We start from the raw sequence: 19,635 nt of genomic DNA on the forward strand, positions 1-19,635 counted from the left end.
GTTTTAAGGCACCAAACTTCAGATATTGTATTTTGTATTTTAGTAGTTATAAAGGCGTGAATATATCTGTGGAAACCTCCGATGGCACTTCACATTTATATCAACTGACGAATAATTAAAACTAATTTATAGGTAAACGAAACATTAAATTCACCCTGATATTGTCCCCATTTTATAAAGCAGCTGATGGTAAAAAGCACGGAAAAAATGAAATTTTTTGGAAGATGATTGCAGTTATTGGCAAATCACTTGAAGACGTGTAATGCAATCGTTGAATAGGATAGCGTGTCATGTAGGGATGCTTAGCTGCTGGAGAGGACGCCAAGGTAGCTTCACAACATAGCAAAGACTAAAGGAGAGAGGCGTACGACGTCAAGATCTGTGGACTTAAGAGATAATGACGGTGAATAATGTGGTGTCACAGCCAGACACCACACATGCTAGGTGGTAGCCTTTTAATCGGCCGCGGTCCGGTAGTATACGTCGGACCCGATGTCGCCACTATCAGTGATTGTAGACCGAGCGCCGCCACACGGCAGTTCTAGAGAGACTTCCTAGCACTCGCCCCAGTTGTACAGGCGACTTTCTAGCGATGGTTCACTGCCTACTTACGTTCTCATTCGCCGAGAATATAGTTTAACATAGCCTTCAGCTACGTCATTTGCTATGACCTAGCAAGGCGCCATTATCAGTTACTATTGACATTGTGAACTATGTACCGTCGAGAGTGACGTTCATCATTAATGGATTAAAGTTAAGTATTCCACCAGCTACGTCCGTTGTTTCTAAATTCTAATTTCCTTGTCCTGTTCCAAACCTCACGCCAGCCTGCGTGAGCTAAGTCTCGTGCCTTTCGGCCTCCTCTGGTAACACGGTGTTGGCTCTCCTGCCAACCACAAAAAATAATACACGAGGATTGTAGAAATATTGATATAATTTATTGTTTTAGAGAGAATACTAAGGACACAAGACAGGCGTGACTATTGAAGAAGAGAATTGTCAGACAAGTTTCATTTTAATTAAGGGATGAAGAGAGTGAATTTTGTGGTGCAGTCAATGGTATTATTGTATAGTAACAGTTGACGCCTTAGATTAAAATGGAAATAACAAGCTAGAACTCAAAAGGAACAATTGTAGGTATCTTGCTTCATTTAATCATTTACCTACAAATCAACTTCAGGTGTAGATAGACGAACTTAAGCGGAGCTCACCATCGTCTTGGAGGTAACATAGAGCATATTAAAGGCAATTCTAGGAGAACACTGCGTCAGTGTAGAAAATACATCACAATACTGTTTCAAGATAAAGACTTGGGAATATCATTGATCAAAGTTAACGTCCACAGGTCACAGATTCTCACATATTTCATTTCAGTCGGATCAGATCATATGAACATATATAAACATCAGTTGTGCAAAGAAACATTTAAATAATTCACATTTAAGTTCAAACATAGTAAAAACTCAACAGATACCTTATTATAAATTCTCCAGTTGATTTCTCCGTAGTTAGATTGATTATATCACTTTTTCGTCTACAAAAAAACCAATTTAGATGTATAACTAAGAGGAAGATCATTCACATATATAACGACTGGGACAGAACCAGTACTGAACCCTGTTGGACTCCCTTCGTGGTTTCTCTCCCACCACTAATTTTTTTCTCTTCCCAAAACTGTTTGACTCGTTCAACATAACCTTTGTTTTCGGCTTGTTAAGTATGACCAGTTGTTTCTAAGGTCAGAAATTCCAAAAAAAATAGTTTCTCTATGAGAATAACATGATATACACAAGCAAAGGCCTTGGGAATATCACAGAAAATATCAGCTAAAGATAATTTTATTATTTAAGACTTGCTGTATTTGGTGAATTAATGTGTATTCTAAATCGATAAACCCTTCTGGAATCTAAACTGTGATGTGCTAAGTAATTTTTTTGTGGTTGAATACGACAATAATCTTGAGCACATTACTTCTTAGAATATTTTGCGGAAGACATCAGTAACGAAATTATTCCCCTTTCTTGTCCCTTTTCTTTTAAAGAGGTTTAACAGTGACATATTAAAATCCGCCTGGAAAAATTTGCCATGCTAGTGATGCATTGCAGACAGTGTGATTTAAATGTCATGTCCAATTCATTGGTAATTGAACAGTGTTGATCCATTGCACAAACTCGTAACTAGTGGTGATAACAAAAATACTAAGAGACGTATGCATGTGACATATGTGCTTCAGTTGTACAAACAAATTGTTACATCATTGGTTAATGACGACTTCAAACTTACCATCACAAGGCAAATGCCATCCCCAGTGAGTAACTCTCATCTATCTCCCATGCACGAGGTGTTCAAACTGATTGCCAGCCTGCACACGACACATCTGAACACTGCAACGGACACTGCTAATCACTAGCTGTCGCGTCGCTGTTGATATTTCTGTACAGGCTCTGGTGATTTTCTCCTGCGTGTGTTGGTGCACATTTGAGGTGCCCCCAAAGGAAAAGTCTAGTGGCGTGAGATCTGGCGACCTTGGTGGCCATTCCAACAGATCCCGCCTACCATTCCACGTCCAGCAAGAACCTCATCCAGGAGTCGGCAGACGTTGAAAGTCCAAAGTGTGGAGTTGCGTCATGCTGCTGAAAGAAAGACGAACATCTCCGTTCAAGAGGCAGATCGTCCAAATAGGGTAGTAATGTTTACTCATGATGATGTCTGTAGCGTGCAGCAGTGAACGTGCCGTAAAAAATATGGGACCAATGAGGATGCCCCAATGTGGGACTACACATTGCACGTGACTAATAATTTTCGTGATGTGGTGGTGGTGGTTGGTCGTTCCTTTCGTTGTAGTTTTCGATATCTCCACTAATACAGCATTTGCCCTATGTAACATGACTTTTGAATCAACCACTACATCCCTAAGGATATTACTTATTAAGGTGGAACACTTCTCTAATCGCCAGACTCAAATTTAAAGACAGATATTTCTGTATTATCTTCACAGACTGCACATCGTAGGACGCAGGTAACCTTTTTTTCCGGTGTTCCAGGCTATGTGGAAGTACTACAATCCTTTTACACGAGATTTTGCAGTTTGGTCGTCCATCGACATCCTGTGTGACGCTTTGTTAGCCACACAGGATCACAGAATTTTTCCCACGATATACCGATTCACTGTCGCTACTAACATCCGCGCCTAACACCAACGTGTGACTGACAATGGACGACACAGAAGTGTCCTCTAACATTCGATTTTATAGTGATTATATGGTACTGGTCAATAACTATGTGCGTTCTGTCTACAACGTGTATGTACATGCAGACTAACAAAAATTTTAACACTACGTTTCTATCGACACCTGTATATTTTATGTACTGTTTATGAACACATTTATAATTCAGTGATGGATATCGGCGATTCTTCTAGTGCTTTATGTTTTTTGGACTGACATTTCTGACATATTTTCTTGTTTCTTCGGATGAGCCATTTAATCCTATTTTTGCTGCTACATTTAGAAATGGATCGTTAACAATACTCACATCATCTCAATTATCAGTCACAACACTGTCATTCAGTTTAGTTACGATAGTATCTTATCCACTGACTGACCGGGTCTCCTGTTTTGCTGTATCCCATGTGGTTTTAATCACATTATCTGCTTTATTAACTGGTGTCATGGTGTGCATAACTCTAAACATTTTAATGATGTTTTTGAAAATATAACAGAACTTTTTGTAGAATGTAAGCAACGTTCGATCTTAACTAGGTTTGGGTTTTGTGTAAATATCCGTTTCGCGCGTATATGATATTTTAATTCACTTAGGTATCCACGCTTGGTTTGTTTCTTTGATGAACTTTCAGGATAAACTTTTAAGAAAGTTACTCTCAAATACTGAGAAAATTTATTCTGGAATAAATCCAATTTCACATTTGCATCCTCCAACTTGTTCTTAAAACGTTGTATCCTGGTATCATTAATCAGGCTCAGTACTTTTTATGAACATACCTCAGAGGTGTAAAGTGCTCCATTGTTTATTGTTATAAATTGGTCATCATGATCAGGAAGTCCATTATTAATTAGGTACACATTAATTGTTTCAGTCTGAGCACTGTCTATAAAAACGTTATCAACCAGGGATCTGCTGTCTTGCTACACCCAATTACGAAAATTGACTACTGAAATCGGAGTAGAGTAGCCAAATAATGATTCGAGCTGATTTTTATGTCAGAAATTTGCACTGAAACTTCTAGAACATACCAACTGTTTCTTCTTGTCTGAGAAATAACTCAAAATGAATGTAGATTTTTCATAACGAGCTGAAAGTTTCCTACATGGGAGCTGTAGACTGCAGACAAAAAAAAGTGTTCTGTAGTAACAAGTCTCAGGCACATTCTGCTAGGTTCTGATCTACATAAACATTGTTGTTTGGATATTTTTAACCTTGTGCCCAACTTTTACATTGTTACAATTCCTGCTTTCCAGTGTTAATTCTACTCGAAAATGATGCTAGTCTGTGATCCCTGCTGTTTAACGTCCATATTCCTGTGGTTACACCGAGCGATGTGGCGCAGTGGTTAGCACACTGGACTCGCATTCGGGAGGACGACGGTTCAATCCCGCGTCGGGCCATCCTGATTTAGGTTTTCCGTGATTTCCCTAAATCACTTCAGGAAAATGCCGGGATGGTTCCTTTGAAAGGGCACGGCCGATTTCCTTCCCACTCCTTCCCTAACCCGAGCTTGCGCTCCGTCTCTAATGACCTCGTTGTCGACGGGACGTTAAAAAGCACTAACCACCAACTGTGGTTACATGAGGCACAGAACATCTGCCACTTCTGAGAATTTTCCACGTCTTCTAGAAATACAAGAGGCGTATCCATCTTCTTTGTAAATGCCATAGTATTGTAATGAAATTAATAAATTTTACTTTTCTGGAAACTGATACGTATATTTTGGACCTGTTCTACTAAAATTCCTTTCAACACTGTCTGCCCAGAACCTGATTCTTACCTTAGGACGTGCCCTTCTGACTCTAGTAATCACAGGGATTTTGCATTGTATTCTTGGTGACTCTCTTACACTTTCTGCAAGAACCTTAGCTAATCTGCCTTTCACCATGATTTTTGTGTCTCCATCTCCCAAATTAACAAAGCTGACTTCCATATTTCTGAAGCGACCTCACCAAGCAACAAAAAACCAACGTCATATTATGGTCCCCGTTGTCCCATGCAACTTTTGTCCCACAAACATTTCAGCTCCTATCATACTTTCGGAGTTATTCTAGCTGGCAATGGTTAGTGACTCACCCTGTAGACAAGGAACATCAGAGGGCTTATAAAACTACCTTTGAGAACACCAGGAATCACTTCTGCTGTGTTGCTCGCTGACTTTCCGCCAATTAGTACGAACTGTGAACTCACTGACAGGGAATCACGCGAATCCAGTCACATATCTGAGACGCTATTCCATAAGCACGCAATTTGATTACTAGGCTCTTGTGAGGTACGGTGTTAAGAGCCTTCGGGAAATCAAAAAATCGAGAATCAACCTGAAATCTTTTGTCGATAGCACTCAGCACTTCATGTGGATAAAGAGCTAGTTGTGTTTCACAAGAACGATGTCTCCTAAATCTGCGTTGACTGTGTCTTCAAGGTAATTCATAATGTTCGAATACAATATATTTTGCGAAATCCTGCTCCATGTCGACGTTAATGACTTGGCCCATAATTTAGTGGATTACTCCCATTTCCTTTCTTGAATATTTGCGTGACCTATACCGTTTTCCAGTCTTTGGGTACGGATCATTCTTCGAGCGAAAGGTTGTATGTGATTGTTAAGTATGGAGCTATTGCGCATCATACGCTAAAAGGAACCTCATTGGTATACGAGGGTTGTCCAAAAAGTAAGTTCCGATCGGTCGGGAAATTGAAACCACAGTGAAAAAGAGGAAACGTTTTATTTGCAACAGTTAGGTACATCTTCCACCAACTTCTCTTCATAGTGTCCACTCCAACTTCGAGTGTTCTCGTAGTGTTGTGTCAACTTTCCAATATCCTCGTCATAGAAATCAGCCACCTGTGCCTTCGGCCAGTTATCTACACTGGTCAGCAGCTCGTTTTCTGTGGAAAAATTTTGTCTCCATAGCGAGCGGTTCTTGTGAGCAGAGATGAGACTCACGGGGAGCCAATTATGGACTGTATTGTGAGTGATCAAACGCTTCTCATCGCAAAACGCTGCAGGAGCGTGTTATAGCCCCGGCATGAAGAAGAAACTGCTCGACAGTTGTGTTATGTGGGTTGCATGACATAGGCTAACTCTCTAAATAGGTCCTCATACTTGGCGGGAGACGCAATTCTCTACGCATCTTTACTTGCTCACTGTTCACTCAAAACTGAAAAGAGCGACGCGACATCATCGATGGGCATACTTAGAGAGTGATTTAAAATGGAATGACCAATATAAAATTAATAGTCGATAAAGCAGATGCCAATTGAGATTAACTGGAAAAATCCTAAGGAAATGCAGTCCGAAAACAAAGGAAGTAGGTTACAGTACACTTGTTCGCCCACTGCTTGAATACTGCTCACCGGTGTGGGATCCGGACCAGATACGGTTGATAGAAGAGATAGAGAAGATCCAACGGAGAGCAGCGCGCTTCGTTACAGGATCATATAGTAATCCCGAAAGCGTTACGGAGATGATAGATAAACTCCAGTGGAATACCCTGCAAGAGAGACCCTCAGTAGCTCGGTACGGGCTCTTGTTGAAGTTTCGAGGTCATACCTTCACCGAGGAGTCAAGCAGTATATTGCTCCCCCCTACGTATATCACGCGAAGAGACCAACAGGATAAAATCAGAGAGGTTAGAGCCCACACAGAGGCATACCGACAATCTTTCTTTCCACGAACAATACGAGACTGGAATAGAAGGGAGAACCGATAGACGTACACTAGGTACCATTCGCCACACACCGTCAGTTGGCTTGCGGAGTATGGATATGGATGTAGATGTATATGTAGATGTAGATACACTAACCAACACAACTATGCAAAGCTTTACTGGATTTTCCCAGTGGTTTCCATTTAGCGACCGTCGGAACTTACTTTCTGGACAATCGTCGTATAGTCTTGACCGGAGGACTTGCTTTTATTAAGTGATGTAAGTTGCTTCACTACTTCTGAGTTACTTACGTTGGCAGCTGTTCTTGTTTCGAATTCTGGAATATTTACTACTTCTTCTTTAGAGAACGAACTTCGGAACGCTTTGTTTAGTAACTCTGCTTTGGCAGCACTGTCATCGGCAGTATTTTATTTCTTATCATGCAGAGAAGATATTGAATGTGTCTTGCCGCAAGCAAAATTTACATACAACCAGACTCTCTTTGGATTTTCTGCCAGGTTTTGAGACAAACTTACATTGTGGAAAGTATTATAAGCATCTCCCATTGAATTCAACCCTGAATTTCGAGCTTCTGTAAAGGATTGCCAGTCTTGAGGGTTTTTCGTTCTTTTAAATTAGGCATGTGTTTTTCGTTGTTTCTGTAACAGTGTTCTGACCTGTGTTGTGTACAATGGGGGGATGAGCTCCGTCGTTTGTTAGTTCTCTACCGGCAATTAAAATTGCTACACCAAGAAGAAATGCAGATGATAAACGGGTATTCATTGAACAAATATATTATACTAGAACTCACATGTAATTACATTTTCACGCAGTTTGGGAGGCATAGATCCTGAGAAATCAGTACCCAGAACGACCACCTCTGGTCGTAATAACGGCCTTCATATGTCTGGGAATTGAGTAAAACAGAGCTTGGATGGCGTGTACAGGTACAGCTGCCCATGCAGCTTCAACACGATACCATACTTCATCAAGAATAGTGACTGGCGTATTGTGACGAGCCAGTTGTTCGGCTACCATTGACTAGACGTTTTCAACTGGTGAGAGATCTGGAGAATGTGCTGGCCAGGGCAGCAGTCTACCATTTTCTGAACCCAGAAAGGCCCGTACAGGACCTGTAACATGCGGTCGTGCATTATCCTGCTGAAATGAAGGGTTTCGCAGAGATCGAATGAAGGGTAGAGCCACGGGTCGTAACACATCTGAAATATAACGTTCACTGTTCAAAGTGCTGGCAATGCGAACAAGAGACGCCCGGGACGTGTAACCAATGGCACCCCATACCATCACGCCGTGTGATAATCCAGTGTGGTGATGACAAATACACGCTTCCAATGTGCGTTCACCGCGATGTCGCCAAATACGGATACGACCATGATGATGCTCTAAACAGAACCTAGATTCATCCGAAAAAATGACGTTTTGCCATTCGTGCACCCAGGTTCGTCGTTGAGTTCACCATTGCAGACGCTCCTGTCTCTGATGCAGCGTCAAGGGTAACCGCATCCATGGTCTCCTAGCTGATAGTCCATGCTGCTGCAAACGTCGTCGAACTGTTCGTGCAGATGGTTGTTGTCTTGCAAACGTCCCCATCTGTTGACTCAGGGATCGAGACATGGCTGCACGATCCGTTACAGCCAATCAAATATGATGCCTGTCATCTCGACTGCTAGTGATACGAGGCCGTTGGGATCCAGCACGGCGTTCCGTATTACGCTTCTGAACCCATCATTTTCATATTCTGCTATCAGTCATTGGATCTCGACCAACGCGAGCAGAAATGTCGCGATACGATAAACCGCAATCGCGATAGGCTACAACCCGACCTTTATCAAAGTCCGAAACGTGATGGTACGCATTTCTCCTCCTTACACGAGGCATCATAAGAACGTTTCACCAGGCAACGCCGGTCAAGTGCTGTTTGTGTATGAGAAATCGGTTGGAAACTTTCCTCATGTCAGCATGTTGTAGGTGTCACCATCGGCGCCAACCTTGTGTGAATTCTCTGAAAAGCTAATCATCTGCGCATCACAGCATCTTCTTCCTCTCGGTTAAATTTCGCGTCTGTAGCACCTCATCTTCGTGGTGTAGTAATTTTAATGCCCAGTAGTGTATATTTGGTATAAATCTCTCATCTTAACTCAATCCAAATCTGGTCCACACTGTTAATCTGGAAGCAGTGGAGAGCAAGTCGCAGGAAGGCGAATTTTTATTTGCCTTATCTGTTTTTTTCGGCCTAGAACTTCATGGAGTGGAGTAGAATTGACTTCAGTAATGAGTCCCGCTTCGATTTGCGGTCCGATAGCAGGCTAAGACGTGTCTCGAGGCACCCCGGACGGCAGTGAGGTAACACCCTGACGTGCCCGCCATACGGTCCCACAAATGGGAGTGCTGGTCTGGGGTGCCACTCCTTTTCGTATCAGAACTCCTTTGGTTGACATTCGCGGCACCATTACAACACAGCAGTAGGTCGACGATATTCTACGCCTCGTTTTGTATCCTTTCATGGCGAGCCATCCTGTTCTTACATACCAGCGGAATAATGATCGCCGGCACAAGGTGAGAGTTTCTACTTCTTGTCTTCGTTCCTGCCGAACCCTACCTTGGCCAGAAAGATCGCTGGGTCTGTCCCCAACTGAAAAAGTTTGGAGAATGATGGGCAGGGCCCTCCAACCAGTACGAGTTTTTGATGATCTGAGGGGCCAATTGCACAGAATCCCTCGTGATATCCCTCGATGAGGACTTTCAACAACTCTGTCAATCAATGCCAAGAAGAATAACTGTTGTATAAGGGCCAGAGCTGCACAATTCGTTCCTGACTTGCTCAATTGTCTGTAAATGTACATCAAATATATAGATTTCTCTCCCATCCGGATAATTCCTTCATAGTGCGTCGGATTTCTTACGTCTTTGGATGTACCCTACTGGCCATTAAAATTGCTACACCACGAAGATGACGTGCTACAGACGCGAAATTTAACCGACAGGAAGAAGATGCTGTGATATGCAAATGATTATCTTTTCAGAGCATTCACACAAGGTTGGTACCGGTGGCGACAGCTACAACGTGCTGACACGAGGAAAGTTTCCAACCCATTTCTCATACACAAACAGCACTTGACCGGTGTTGCCTGGTGAAACGTTGTTGTGATGTCTCGTGTAAGGAGGAGAAATGCGTACCATCACGTTTCCGACTTTGATAAAGGTCGGATTGTAGCCTATCGCGATTGCGGTTTATCGTAATGCGACATTGCTGCTCGCAATGGTCGAGATCCAATGACTGTTAGCAGAATATGGAATCGGTGGGTTCAGGAGGGTAATACGGAACGCCGTGCTGGATCCCAACGGCCTCTTATCACTAGCAGTCGAGATGACAGGCATCTTATCCGCATGGCTGTAACGGATCGTGCAGCCACGTCTCGATCCCTGAGTCAACAGATGGGGACGTTTGCAAGACAACAACCATCTGCACGAACATTTCGACAACGTTTGTAGCACCATGGACTACCAGCTCGGAGACCATGGCTGCGGTTAACCTTGACGCTGCATCACAGACGGGAGCGCCTGTGATGGTGTACTCAGAGACGAACCTGGGTGCACGAATGGCAAAACGTCATTTTTTCGGATGAATCCAAGTTCTGTTTAGAGCATCATCATGGTCGCATCCGTATTTGGCGACATCGCGGTGAACGCACATTGGAAGCGTGTATTTGTCATCACCACACTGGCTTATCACACGGCGGGATGGCATGGGGTGCCATTGGTTACACGTCCCGGGCGTCTCTTGTTCGCATTGTCAGCACTTTGAACAGTGAGCGTTACATTTCAGATGTGTTACGACCCATAGCTCTACCCTTCATTCGATCCCTGCGAAACCCTTAATTTCAGCAGGATAATCACGACCTCATATTGCAGGTCCTGTACGGGCCTTTCTGGATACAGAAAATGTTCGACTGCTGCCCTGGCCAGCACATTCTCCAGATTTCTTACCAAATGAAAACGTCTGGTCAATGGTGACCGAGCAACTGTGTCGTCACAATACGTCAGTCACTACTCTTGATGAACTGTGGTATCGTGTTGAAGCTACATGGGCAGCTGTACCTGTACACGCCATCCAAGCTCTGTTTGACTCAATGCCCAGGCGTATCAAGGCCGTTATTACGGCCAGAGGTGGTTGTTCTGGGTACTGATTTCTCAGGATCTATGCACCCAAATTGCGTTAAAATTTAATCACATGTCAGTTCTAGTATAATACATTTGTCCTATGAATACCCGTTTATCATCTGCATTTCTTCTTGGTGCAGCAATTTTAATGGCCAGTTGTTGTTGCGGCCTTCAGTCCTGTGACTGGTTTGATGCAGCTCTCCATGCTACTATATCCTGTGCAAGCTTCTTCATCTCCCAGTACTTATTGCAACCTACATCCTTCTGAAAATGGCCAGTAGTGTATTATTTTTGGAAATTTAGAGTAAGCTTTAACGTATTTTAATTGTGATCCAAATGGATTATCTGCATCGGAATGAAAGCTGTTATATCTACATCTACATATCTACTCCAAAGGGCACTTTACACTGCATGCCTGTAGGTAAGTCGTACCGGTATTATCAATTTCCTTTCGTATTGCATTTTCGTATTGAACGCGAAAAAAATTACTGCCTAAATGTCATTTTAATCGCCTTAATCTCTCTTTTCTTGTGATCCCTATGCGGGAAATACGTTGGTGGTGATAAAGCTTCCAAATCAAGTTCCCTAATGATTAATGAAAACTACCTCAGCTGTATAATGACACATTCATTGTGCTGCGATCGGTTTTGTTCTTAGAACGTCTTCAGGTTGCAGGGTTGTGTTAACACAACTTGGCAACCTGAAGTTGTTCTAAGAATGGAACCGGTCGTAGCACAATAAATGTGCAATTAGATAACTGAGGTTTTATTCGTTAATCATTAATTTTTTAGCTGTGGTGCTCAGCATGATAAAGACTATTTCAAATTCTGTAAATGTACTCAATACGGTTCATTGAAACGAAAATCGCGTTTCATTTGGCTTCCGCAGTGCTGGCATTATGTCATCTCGCTACTTAGTATTACCGCTAAACTATGTGACGTGCTCAAGATGTTCACCACGAATCTTGTAATCAGATACAATCCAGTTACTTCTCTTTCTTATATGCATTGTCACACACTTATTCACGTTTAAAGAGAGCTGCCACTCATTGCGCCAAGTGGAAACTTTTTCCTAGACGAGTCTTTTCCTTACGATCGTCGAACAACTATAAATTGCTGTGTACAACTCCGTCGTTAGCGTACAATCTTATAGTTCTCCTGATTCTGACGGATGAACCGTTTATGTATATTTGGAACATTAAATGTCCTTTTACCCAACCTTGGGTCGTAAGCGTTTCATACAATCGCTTATTGTGCCTACATTCCTGCAGCTGCTGTATTTTTTAATTGTTTGTAAATGCAAAAATTGACTGTATAACTATAATGAGTACGTCTCATTGCAGTTAACTATTGTCATGTAAATCGTTTATAAGAAAAATATATTACTAGCATGAATTTACTCCACTCAATCACATATTCAGATTTCCTTTATGGAGTACCCTATGTACAAAGGCTTCCCGGCATGAGGGTAACAAATTGTCCATCACGTAAGCCATTTGCACAGAGAGGGATGTCAACAGGAGTTTAAGCCTCATGAAAAAATAATATCTACATGTCTTCACATCTTAGGCTGTTTGAACGAGAAGTGAAGCATCGATTCGTCGTACAACGCGGTCTGCCCTATGAATACAGACAGCAGCGTCGGGCGGAGCTTCGTCGTAAACTTTAAGCGTAGACCGAGCTTCCTGCGACAGTAGCACCGCCTCATCCCAACTCGTAACAAGGCCTCCTAATATTTCATCACAGCTCACGGGCGCGGCCGTCACCTTGAGTGAAGATCTCGCTGGTAACTTAATTCAGGAGGAAATCCGTCAGCCTGGAGTAGCGACACAGCTGTGGACGCACACGGCGCAACAGGTAGAAAAGAGTTCACCGGCTAGCTAAAGGCTGTACGCGGTTTTCACCGGCAGATAACTCTGAGATCTGTGGCAGTTCTGGGGTACTTCACATAACAAGACGAGTAGCAAACTGCAGCAGCCTGTCACATCATTCCTGACAATACTATTTTATAGGGCTAATATGTCGAGAGTTGACACAATGGGAACCGCGGTTGTATTACACTTTTAAGGTATATAATTTCAGCAGCAACCAGAACAAGCACAGTTTAAAAAAATTATTTCAAACAATATAGTTTTACCAGCAACTAGGCACAAATATAGTTTAAAAAAGCTTATATAATTCAAACCACATGGTTTGAATTACGTAAACTTTTTAAAAATTATTTGTGGCTGGTTTTTGCTTAACTTATAAACTTTACGTTTTGTAGCCTTTTTGAGATGGTCCAAGGGGTATGTTTTACTTGAGTATTCGTCTTCTGCGGCTGGAGACCATCTCAAAGCTTATACAGGCTTTACACCAACAATGAAAATAAAATATTTTTCTTAAACGAATAAGTATACTAAATACGAAATACTAAATACGAAAATGAGTAGTAGTTGTTTGGGAAAATGGGTAATGCGGTCAGGAGGCCACCAAATTCATTTTTACAACACCAAAGTTGCATTAAGGGCGAATCATGCAGTTCATAATACTTCGAATACACAGGTGACTGTACACATCTGCATACCGATTTCATATGGTCTAAAAGATTTTGAAAATTTGGGGTCCGATCAAAAAACACAAACTATACTCGACTTCAGATTCTCCACAAATGGGTGTGATATATTGAGTTCAACAAGAAAGTCAATTCCACTATATTTTAATACACAGAAAAATCTAAATAGTTGTAGAATTTTCGCCTGTGAAACCACGCATTTTATGATCTGCTGTCTGCAAAGGATAGAGGATATTGCTGTTGACATCAAAGGCAGATGATGTTGATATGAAGATTTTGGTTCAAATGGCTCTGAGCACTATGGGACTTGACATCTCAGGTCATGAGTCCCCTAGAACTTAGAACTACTTAAACCTAACTAACCTAAGGACATCACACACATCCATGCCCGAGGTAGGATTCGAACCTGCGACCGTAGCAGTCCCGCGGTTCCGGACTGCAGCGCCTAGAACCGCACAACAACCGCGGCCGGCATATGAAGATTTTGTTGCCATGAAATGCCAAAAAACACTTTCTGGACATGCTGTGTTATTATGACTGTTATTACTTTCGCTTTTATTACAACCTATCATCCTTAATACTTTTTTGTTATTATAGATTATTGTGATATCATCCAAGAATGTCATTGCTCTGAGTGTTATTAAAGCTGTGTGTGTTACTGAACATTCTACATCATTTTGTCACTGCCACAGATGTCCTACTGAATAAAAATTAACTAACAGCTAGAGAATTATGTTAAAGAGCAATAACAGTTCTTTACCAAATGTTGAAATCGTAATCTATACAACGCCATTGTAACCTCTTCATATTGGTGCCATAACAAAATCAGATTCTGGTACCATGTTTATTAAGGAGGATAACGATAATGAATGTATTCAGAGGAGCATTAAGAAACAGATGCTTTTGCCTACCTACTGTAATCTGTCATCTTGGTATGACATGTGGTATTTTCTCTTTGTAGACGAGAACAGGAACTCTTTTATACCAATAACAGCAGTGTTATTGCGCATTACATCATGCCCTTTGAAACAGCATGAGTGTGGACAAAGGCGCCATGACGACATCGTGACTCGTGACGCACCTCTGTCAACACCGGAACATATGCTGTAGATCGTGAAGGGCACCCTTATTGTGTCTGCTAACCTACCACAGGTAACATACTGGTCAGAAAAAATGATGTGTGCAGTCGCATTGCAATGTATGATTCAGAATGGTTCCCCACATTGTGTACCACATGGTTGATCAACATTTGTGATAACATTCACCATTCCTGTGGCCTTTGGATGTCAGTAATAGTTTGTGGTCCTGGTGGTGGTGGTGGTGGTGGTGGTATGTCTTTGGTATTGGCATCACATGTATGTTGAATTGAATATACAACATTTAGTTATAAGGTTTTACCTATCACCAAACAAAAACGTTACGTGATATTGTTTTGCCGGCTGTGGTGGCCGAGCGGTTCTAGGCGCTTCAGTCCGGAACCGCGCGACTGCCACAGTCGCAGGTTCGAACCCTGCCACAAGCATGGATGTGTGTGATGTCCTTAGTTTAGTTAGGTTTAAGTAGTTCTAAGTTCTGGGGGACAGATGACCTAAGATGTTAGGTCACATAGTTCTCACAGCCATTTTGTTATTGTTTTGTTTTGTTTTGTTTGTTTGTAGGTACATGTCTGCAGTCGCAGTACACACTGAAATCCCCACAGGCAATGCCGCATCATGTAGCTGGAGGAGCTGAAATGGCACAGTTTATTCATAAAGTTGGGTGTGATACAGTAATTCCTTTTGTGTATTTGAAGGAGAACAAGATGCAACAACCTGTTCTGTGTCAGTGGAAGGGTGCAGCAACAATGCAACATCATACAACACAGACACTCCTGGGCTGGAATGATGATGAACAAATTAGCAGTCCTTTACTCTCTGAAGAACCCAGATTATAAAAGAAGTCAAGGTGCTGGTGTTAGAAGCCTGGCCTTTTACAATGGAGGCAATACCGTGAACAATGAAAAGCAGTTAAATGAGGTTCGAATGTCTCGTGGAGCATTATTTTACCATTGCAGCATTACTCTGCTAAGGAATCTTGTTGTAGCCTTCACATCACACTTATTTCAAGTCTTTTACTGGCTTCTTCGAGAGGATCCTCTGTGTCCTTGGTAAACCATCACGTTCAGTGCCATAAAAAAAAACGTTCTGGTACCTTCAGGTAGAAGAAAACCTCTAGGAAAACAAGTTTGCGTTCAAAAACAGGATCACAGGCGTCACAAGCATGAAATTACTAGGGTGCTGGGTGATGGACAACTCAAGGTATGGATCAGAATGGGGTCTAAGCAAGTGATTCCCTTAAAAAAAAAAAAGGTTGAAAGAATTGGGACCTAAAACCACTTTTTGGAGAATTCTGAATGCCTCTGACTATGCCACTCCATGCTCATGAAGTGTGTCAATTCAGACATGGGTTAGACGTATTTTGTGATTACCAAGTATACAAACGTTATGTAATGTTTAACATTTAAATTTATCGACAGTGTGAATGATTATGTATGTATTAAAAATAGTTGATAAATTACTATAAATTAGGTGTATAATACATTGTAGTGGTCAAATTGAGCAAATTGGAATACATATATTTACTTATTATCCTTTGTTTCTCTTTTAAAATGACAGTATTGATGAATTACATTAAACTCGCTTCCTAGCAGTTCCCCTTGACATATGCACTGACTAGAACTTTATTACTATTCCCACTCTGTACTGTAAATGGCTATCATATGGCATTCGATTGTTAGCCATTTGTCTCCTGGTCACCTTTCCTAGGAACTTTCAGAAAAACCAAGTAGATTCGTGCTCATCCTCTCTGTTCATTTATCAATCATAGTTGTACCAATACAATTCATTAATACTTGGAATATTGTCTTTTTAGTGAATAATATAAGTGGATTTGTTTATGGAGATGTTTGTTAATCCTGTAAACCATTAATTCTTATTGCAAAAGACATTTTAGTATGAATAGTTAGTTAAGCTTGGACATAGTCGTTCAATAGTGTTGCTTTTTGTCAACTCTGACTCAAAAAAAAAAAAAGAAATTGCTTTTCAAAAAATGTTTGTTGGTGGAGGGGAGGGGGAAGGTCCCCTTACTTCTCTCTCACCTCCTAGTGGTGACACTAATGCACAGTATTACAAGGCTTTATTTGTGTTCCTCTTCTGACAGGATCCAAGAAGAATGGCGTCATGTCCTGTTTAAGGACGATTTGTTGTCTGGCCTGAATAGTACATTTAAGCATTTATTCATCTGGCTTGTCCACTGGAGATGTTACACAGTACACAATACTCTGGAGGTATAATTAATGCATTGTTAATTTCATCTTAGGTGTCTTCATGTTAATGGCACATAAATTAGATCCTGAGGCCTGAGTGAACATGATTGCTTCATAGTGTCGTTAGCTGCTGAGATATGAACTCTCACAGCTACCTCAGTACACTATCTTTCAAAAAGCTTCTGCAATACTATAGCTTTCAAAATCATCCTCAGCACACTGGGGGATTTTCAGACTGCATAACACAGAGATTTTATTTTGTTCTAGATCCAGTATCACACGATATGCCTGTAACATTCTGTCTCGTCAGGTCATCAAACTATCAGCAATGGAATAAAGTCACTCTCGGTACGATGTTTTGACACCGGCTCCTCGCTGCAGTAAAAATAAAAAGCTGCTCTTTGTTATGGCTGTGTTTTGGGCACCCAGCTTATCTAGCCTGTGAGCGCAGGTCCCACGTTCCAAAACGAACGCGGTTAGCATGTTAGCAAAGAACTGCCGTGGCCACCCAGCCTGTTGTTCCCGCGAACAATGGCGGCCAGTCTGCTGGGTATCGGCCGCGTCACGCCGCACACGTTTCCCGCCTGCGCCGGAAGAGCGCGCACAAAGCACCCCCCGCCTCCGACCCCACAGCTCGCAGCCCGACACACTTACCTGACGATGCTGCGAGCTGCGAAACCTCAGGCAGTGCCAGTCCTTATTTCATTTCATCTAACAAGTGTGAAAATTGTTGTTGTAGTCATCAGCCTGAAGTTTGGTTTGATACGAATCTCCTTGCTAGTCTACCTTGTCTAGTTATTTTCATACATGCTTAGCATGTGCAATTTATATGCATTCGAATCTGTTAACTATATTCAAGCTCTGCTCTCCTACAATTTTTACCCCATACATTTTTCTTCATTACCAAATCCACTATCCTTTGATGCCTCAGGATATGTCCTATCAACCTATCACTTCTGTTAATCAAATCGAGACAAAAATCTCATTTCTTTGTTATTCGATTCATTATCTCTTCAGTAGCTGCTCCATCGACCCATCTAATCTTCAACAGTCTCCTCCAACACCAAGTTTGAAAACCTTCTGTTCTCTTCTTGTGTGCAACGTCGGTAGTCCACATTTCACCTCAATATATGGTTGCATTCGAAATAAACCCTTCCAGTAAAGGCTTACCCTTAAATTTAGATTTGATATTTACAGATATGTCTTTTTCCTGAAATCTTTTCTTGCCTCTGTCAGTCTACATATTATATAGTCGTTTCTTCTGCCGTGATCAGTCATTTTGTTTCCCAAATGCAAGGCGCATCTACCATTTTTAGTATCTGTCCTAATCAGTTTTCTCAGCATAGTTTGATTTGATTCGACCGTATTTCACTACCTTGCCTTACTTTGGCTTTTGGTCATCTTAATAACCTCTTTTCGAGACACTATCCATTCGGTTCAACTGATCTTCCAAGTGCACAGAGGTCTCTGACAGAATTGTGGTACCACTGGCAAACCTCTAAGTTTTTATTTCTTCTTCTGGACTCTAATTCTGTTCCAAAATTTCTTCTTGGTTTCCTTTAATGATTGCTTAACGCACAGACAGAATGATTTGTGGACCGGCTACAACCATGTCTCAATTCCTTCTCTTACTACTTCCCACTAATATCTTTCGACTCTGCAGTAAATTATGTAGACCTAATGACATAATAAATGTAATATTTTGTTGTCTTTAAAATCGTTTCAGGTAATGGTACACATCGCCAGCAACAAAATTACGAAAACATGAGACTGGACTAAGTTGAAATTACGTTGTACATACATCACAAAGCATACTGACAATTTGTTAACGTAATTGCTATAGATTGCACCATGAATATAAAAGCATACCACGTTATGACATCCAAAGCTGAACTAAACTAATCAATAAAAGGCTAAAGCAGATAAGAAAAATATGACCTTGATTAACCTATTCTAAAGATAGCTCATAAAGATCAATATGCAACAGCGGAAATCTTTCATCATTGTCCTAATAATCTAAAATGGCTGACAGGCAGCAAAGCAAATTTTAAAGTTAGCATAAAGCCATTTCTTCTAAAGATGTCTTCTTAAATCATAGACGATTTTTTAAAATTAGAAGTTGGTGCTATTTGTATCTCTCTCATATATATGGTTCTGTACAAATTTAATTATGTTTTTATATAGATCACCCATTCTGGGAATCGGAAATTTAAACGATATTTGCCTGTTATATATATCGATACCGGAAAGATTGTGGACTGGGAATTCCCAGTGATTATCAAAATCTCTACATTAGTTCCTCAGATTGACCTGGATGTACAATAAAAAGGGACCAGGACGCTTCATCTTATCTATTTAGAGAGAGAAGATCAAATAAAAGATTTTTTATTTACTTTCATTTTATGGTAAATGTAGTAATGTCTGTTAATTCTTTCGAGAGATGAAGAATGCAACGTACTTTCAAATGGCGAAAAGGTATTTTGTATCTGATATAACTACAATTTAAGAAGTTTCAGGTTTTTAGCTTTATTTGTACTGTGAAATCTTGCTTCTTGCAGAATTTAATGATTCTAGATCAACGAGAAGTACCGTATAGGTTTTGATGAGTGAGTTTGCGAGTATGAAAATATATGACAAATGTACGTACCTTTTGACTGAGTTGGCGTAGGAACTTCAATTTCTTAGACCGCCAACGAACCACTGATCTTAGTATGTGACGTA

The sequence above is a fragment of the Schistocerca gregaria genome, chromosome 7, assembly GCF_023897955.1.
Source record: "Schistocerca gregaria isolate iqSchGreg1 chromosome 7, iqSchGreg1.2, whole genome shotgun sequence".
Taxonomy (NCBI): Eukaryota; Metazoa; Arthropoda; class Insecta; order Orthoptera; family Acrididae; genus Schistocerca; species Schistocerca gregaria.